The 6,202-nt window shown below is 41.7% G+C and overlaps 1 pseudogene; it reads left to right on the top strand.

Annotated features, from left to right (window-relative positions):
* Nucleotides 1-2,431: 2,431 nt before the first annotated feature.
* Nucleotides 2,432-3,359, top strand: LOC142435581 (histone chaperone ASF1B pseudogene; annotated as a pseudogene).
* The last annotated feature ends 2,843 nt before the right edge of the window (nt 3,360-6,202 follow it).

The raw sequence follows: 6,202 nt of genomic DNA, 5'->3' as shown, positions 1-6,202 counted from the left end.
CTCCCTTTCTGTATAACTTTAAAACTACTTATTCAGAAAAGGTCTCATATTAGTTGGGCTCAGTTTTTCATTTAGTGGAGGACCAAATAGACACATTTCACTTATGATGATAGGTAAACAAAGAAGCAGCAGTTTAACATTGCTTTTATAGATTCCCAATGGAAGAATCGGCCCCGTATTGTCTTGCTAGTCATTTTTTTTTTACCATTTCTTTTCGACAATGGGTGACTTTGGCTGCATGTTATAGGTGGTTTTATAGACCACATCCGAATTATTAATTTCCTAACCCTACTGAGGGAACTGGCCCTTATGTTAAACAGACCTTTTGCAGACTAACCTGAAATACTCCTTGGGACTTAAAGCTGAAACACTGACTGTACGAAGTAGAGGATTGCTATCCCAAGGCCATGCATTTGAAAGTCACTGTACAATGCCTCAAATCTATTGCTTTCAAGTTGCCCATTAATTGGCAGTTTGACTGTCATGTACTTACTATTTTCAAATGTTCTTAGCTTTTTGTGACGTGCTAGTTCTGTACACATCTTTTCTGTAGTGAATGAGCATGATTAAATTGTGTTATTAATGTGTTCAGTTACATAAAAATTATTAAGGGAACATGCTATGTTTTTAATATAAGCAGCTTTGATATATATGTGTATTTTCCATTGCAATAGTACCTTAAGTATACCATGGGCTAGATTCATGATAATATTATTAAAACTATCAATTGTTTCATGGAAATTACAGAATTCTTAAAAAACCAGGTAATGCTTCCAGAGTGAATATATATATTCATTAATGTATATATATGCACACATACACCATATAAATATGCATCTTAGATATATGTATGGATTTGGAGTTTGCACTTAATCACAAGTGCTAATGTAAGAAATAGTTTGTTTCTAAGATGGTGCCCTAGCTCAATACTTAACTCCATGAAGTGATGACTGAAGATATGTGCTATAGAAATTGTGGTGAAGAAATCAGATTTATATATAACCCTGGTCCAACTTAGAGGCAGCAGCATCAGTTTTTAGAGATTGTTATGGTTAACATCTGGAGCCTTAAAGAAAAATATTCACTGTCACTATATCAATTCTGACTCATGAGAACCCTATATGACAGAGTAGAACTTGCCCTGTGGGTTTCCGAGATAACTGCAATTCTTGATAGGAGTAGAAATCTTCATCTTTCCCCTCCAAAATGACTGGTGTTTTGGAACTTGTAACCTTGTGGCTACCAGCCCAACTTGTACACGCTACACAACCTGGGATCCTTGGGGTTCTAAAGGCCTATCTTAAAACAAACAGCAATGTAAAAGAGATGTAAGCTAAGTCCATATAGTAGGAGCACACTCGCCAATGTGTTCCAAGAATTGTAAACAACAAAACTGAAGATCACAAGAGGGAATTACATTTGAGCGTAAATTCTGAACACCCATTTGAAGAAGCATTGGATGTGAGTGAAAACAAAATCTTTTCAGAGTCCTCACGTATTAAGCCTTTATTCAGCGTCCTTGTTGACTAATGATTTGAATAGATGTGAATGATGGAATACATTGAAAAGTGGATTACTGTAGATAAAATTAGGTTAAATTTTAACAACATTTTCCCTTTAGACTAATTTTTAATTTGTTCTAATTTCTATTATTTTAGCTTTCTTTTTGACTGAGATTTTTGTGTTCGATTTTTGTTGTCATTGGGGTTTTTGGTATGCTTTATATGAAATCCAGGATAGGTTATTCAGAGATAGTAATTAGATAGTTTCTTAGGGTTATGGCTGGGGAAGTTATAAGATAATGGTGAGCTATAAAAAATGGAAACAAAAATAGATGTTCTAAAATAGACTGGGGCAATGCTTACAGAGCTATTTTCAATATATTTAAAACACTGAATTGTATTTGAATGACATGCCAGTAGAACTGTTAAAAAATGAGATGCATAATTATCTACACCTCACTCATGGAGAAAAAAGCTGTAGTAAAATATTGTAAAGAAACTAAATGGTGCCCAGCTATCAGAAGGAATATCATTTGGAATTTTAAAGGCTTGTCTTGAAATAAACAGCTAAGTCCACATTCACAAGGACACCAGCCTGTGTGGTTCAAGGAATATAAATAATAAAACCCAAATCCAAAAGAGGAAATAGTAGCAGGCTTAAATTGTTAACTCCTGGTTTGCAGAATATGGGTGAAAGTGGGAACCCAAAATTGATTTGCAGGGTTGATAAAGTCTTCGGTGAATCTACTCTGATAATAGCTGAAGGATGTGAATAACGTTGTTATCATAAAGAGAACATTAGAATGTCAATTATGAAAGATGTAGTTAGGTTGAAATGTATTATCACTTGATCTCTCTTTTGACCCATTTAAAAGTTATTCAATAAAATAAAAAAGAGCGCTGGCCGCGTAGAGAGGAGACGTGAGCGGTTCTGTGTAACGCTGCACCCCCAACCCCCCGCCACCTACCTCACCGGACGCGGAACCTAGCTTGACCCAGCCTCGCCTCGGCCCTGGTACCAGCCCCGACCCGGCGAGCGATGGCCAAGGTGTCGGTGTTGAACGTGGCGGTGCTGGAGAATCCGAGCCCATTCCACAGCCCCTTCCGGTTCGAGATCAGCTTCGAATGCAATGAGGCCTTGGAGGATGACCTGGAGTGGAAGATCATTTATGTGGGCTCCGCCAAGAGTAAGGAGTTCGATCGAGTCCTAGACTCGGTGCTGGTTGGCCCTGTCCCAGCAGGGAGGCACATGTTTGTTTTTCAGGCTGATGCCCCCAATCCGTCCCTCATCCTGGAGACTGATGCTGTGGGTGTGACTGTGGTCCTCATCACCTGCACCTACCACGGACAGGAGTTCATCGAGTGGGCTACTACATGACCAACGAGTACCCCAGCCCCGAGCTGCGTGAGAACCCACCCCAAAAGCCAGATTTCTCTCAGCTCCAGCGCAACATCTTGGCATCCAACCCTCGAGTGACCCGCTTCCACATCAACTGGGACAACAGTGCTGATGATCAGCTGGAGGCTATGGACAGCCAAGACCTTTCCCTGAGCGGGGGCCTCCCCTTCAGCTGCACACCTCTCAAAGGTCTGGGCCTCCCGGGATGCATCCCCAGCCTCCTCCCCGAGAACTCCATGGACTGCATCTAACAGGGAGCTCAAGCCGTACCGGAGTTCTGCTAGCACGGACACCAGTCTCCACCTGGCACATCTGGAACAGGCACGTGGGCCATCTGGGGGACTTTGGGGCTGTCACCTACATCGGACCAGTCAGGTTTGGGCCCATGGAAAGGACAGACCCAGTGTCACCCAGCCCTGGCCCAGGAGGTGCATCTCAAATCTCCACAGACCTGTAAGAAGTAGCTCCTCAGTTCTTTATGATATGCCCTTTCTCCCTCCCTTCTACCTGCACCATAAACTCCCCTGGAGGCCATGGTGCTCCCTGAGTGTCACTGACCCGAAGCTGCTCCCTCCAGCCCTCCCTACCCAGTGCCTGGCAAGGCTCTAGCCCTGTCACTCCTTTCCGAACACCTGGAGCCACAGGCAAAGAATTCTAGTCAGTACGTACGCTCAGATACAGTGTCCTCCCAGGAGGATTTTGAGCTCTTTTCAACCCAGTAACCCCTGGAAAACGCTGCCCCCAAAGGTGCGATTAGCAGGTAGGTGCCTCTCAGTCACCCCAGCTGGGCCAAGCCTTCCCTAGCATTCAGTGGTAGAGACTTGGTTTGTTGGGGAGGGGTCTACTGTGCTCTGGCTATCAAGGGGGTCAGCACCAATGCCCTTCCACCCATGGCAGCCTTGCTCTGCCCTCTTGTCAAGGCCACATGTGCTCATAGGCAGGAAGCTGGATGTCAGGAGCCTGGAACCTTTCCCTCCCACCTCCTTGCTGCTATGTGAATGCTGTCGTGATTGCAGTTTATATATTATAGGGGTTTATATTAAACATGTTTGGTTGCTGTAAAAAATAAAAGCACTTCATTAAAAAAAATTAAAAAGAGCAAGGACAATTCACATGGATTTAAACTTTGGTGAATTTTCTTTGTTCATAGACCATGGATGTGAATAGACTTTTTGTCATGCAGAGTGCATTGAAAAGTAGATTGCAGATTGAAAGGTTAAAATTAACACCTTAGCTTGGAGGCAAAGGACATTTATAGAGGTCTAGATACAGACATGTACATCTGCAAATATATTTATATATGAGGATGGGGAAATAACTCTATGTGCCTATATTTATAGGTTTAGTATTCAGGTAGCAGAAGGACATTGGGCCTCCACTCAAGTACTCCCTCAATGCAAGAATACTTTCTTCTATTAAATTGGCATTCTCTGATGCTCACCTTCCCGACACAACCGCTAAAGACAAAGCAGGTGAATAAACAAATGTGGTGAAGAAAGCTGATGGTGCCTGGCTATAAAAATTTAAAGCGTCTGGGGTCTTAAAAGCTTGAGGGTAAACAAGTGGCCATCTAGATCAGAAGTAACAAAGCCCACATAGAAGAAGCTCACCAGCTTGTGTGATCATGAGGTTCCAAAAGGATCAGTTATCAGGCATCAAAGAACAAAAAATCATATCATTGGGTGCTCACCACCTCCATGATACGATCATTGAAGAAAAATGGGTGCATAAGCAAATGTGGTGAAGAAGGCTGATGGTACCTGGCTATCAAAAGGTATAGTGTCTGGGTCTTAGAGGGTTGAAGGTAAACAAGCGCCATTTAGCTCAGAAGACACAAAGGCCACATGGAAGAAGCACACCAGCCTGTACGATCACAAGGTGTTTCAAAGGGATCAGGTATCAGGCATCATCAGGACAAAAAAATCTTACCATCGTGAATGAGGGGGGTACTGCAGCGTGGAGACACAAAGCCCATTTGTCGGCCACTGGAGATCCCCTTGTAGAGTGGTCTCAGGGAGGAATGAACCAGTCAAGGTATAATGTAGCAACGATGAAAAATACAACTGTCCTCTAGTTCCTAAATGTTTCCTTCTCTTCTCTACCCCACTATCATGATCCAAATTCTACCTTGCAAGTCTAGCTAGACCAGAGGATGTACACTGGTACAGCTAGGAACTGTAAACACAGGGAATCCAGGGCGGAGGATGCCTTCAGGACCAGTGGTGTGAGTGGTGATACTGGGAAGGTAGAGGGAGTGTGGGTTGGAAAAGAAGGAACCGATTACAAGGATCTACATGTGACCTCCTCCCTGGGGGACAGACAACAGAAAAATGGGTGAAGGGAGACATCTGACAGGGTAAGATATGACAAAATAATAAGTTATAAATTTTCAAGGGCTCATGAGGGAGTAGGGAGCGGGGAGTGAGGATAAAAAAAGAAGAGCTGATACCAGAGGATTAAGAGGAGAGCAAATGTTTTGAGAATGATGAGGGCAATGAATGCTCAGATGTGTTTTACATAAGTGATGTATGTATGGATTGTGATAAGAGTGGTATGAATGCCTAATAAAATGATTTTAAAATTAAACCTTATCATTTAATCTCCCCTTTAATGCATTAAAAATTTCTCCTGTAATTTTTTTTGTCCTGGCTTTTATTTTTTACTAAAGTGCTTTTTAAAAATTAAACAGTTTACTACATATGAAATCTAGGAAGGCATTTCTATAAAGACAGCAACTGGATTACTAGTTCTTTAAGGAAATGGCAGGAGAAGTTGAGGGAAATGGGCAATGCAAAAGGATGAGTACCTGAATTGTGCTGATTGTACAATTCTCTATATGATTGGACTATTGAATCGTGTGATATATTCTGTACCAATAAAACTTAAAATATAACAGAAACAAACTACATGTCAAGAAAATTTGAAGACAGCTACTTGGCTAACTGACTGAAAGAGACCTGTATTTGTACCCATTCCAGAGAAAGAGAACAAATATAACAAAAGATAGACACTATTATTGATATCACATCCAAGTAAAATTTTGCTAAAAATCATTCAATAACAATGGGGTAGGGACTGCCAGAAATTCAGGTTCTTTTCCAAAGGGGATGTGGAACAAGGGGTGTCATGGCTGACATCAGATGGCTCTAGGCTGAAGGCAGAGAATACTAAAAAATATAAGTTGTGTTTTTATTATCTACGCCAAGAACCCTATGGATAGCCTTAAGAAACAGTTCTTTATGCTCAAATAGAACTTATAAACAGCAATTGGGACAGGACATGGTTTAAAATCAGGAAAGGT

The sequence above is a fragment of the Tenrec ecaudatus genome, chromosome Y (assembly GCF_050624435.1).
Source record: "Tenrec ecaudatus isolate mTenEca1 chromosome Y, mTenEca1.hap1, whole genome shotgun sequence".
In the NCBI taxonomy this organism is placed as follows: Eukaryota; Metazoa; Chordata; class Mammalia; order Afrosoricida; family Tenrecidae; genus Tenrec; species Tenrec ecaudatus.
The sequence above is the reverse complement of the archived record's forward strand: the minus strand, read 5'-3'. Positions and strand labels throughout refer to the sequence as shown.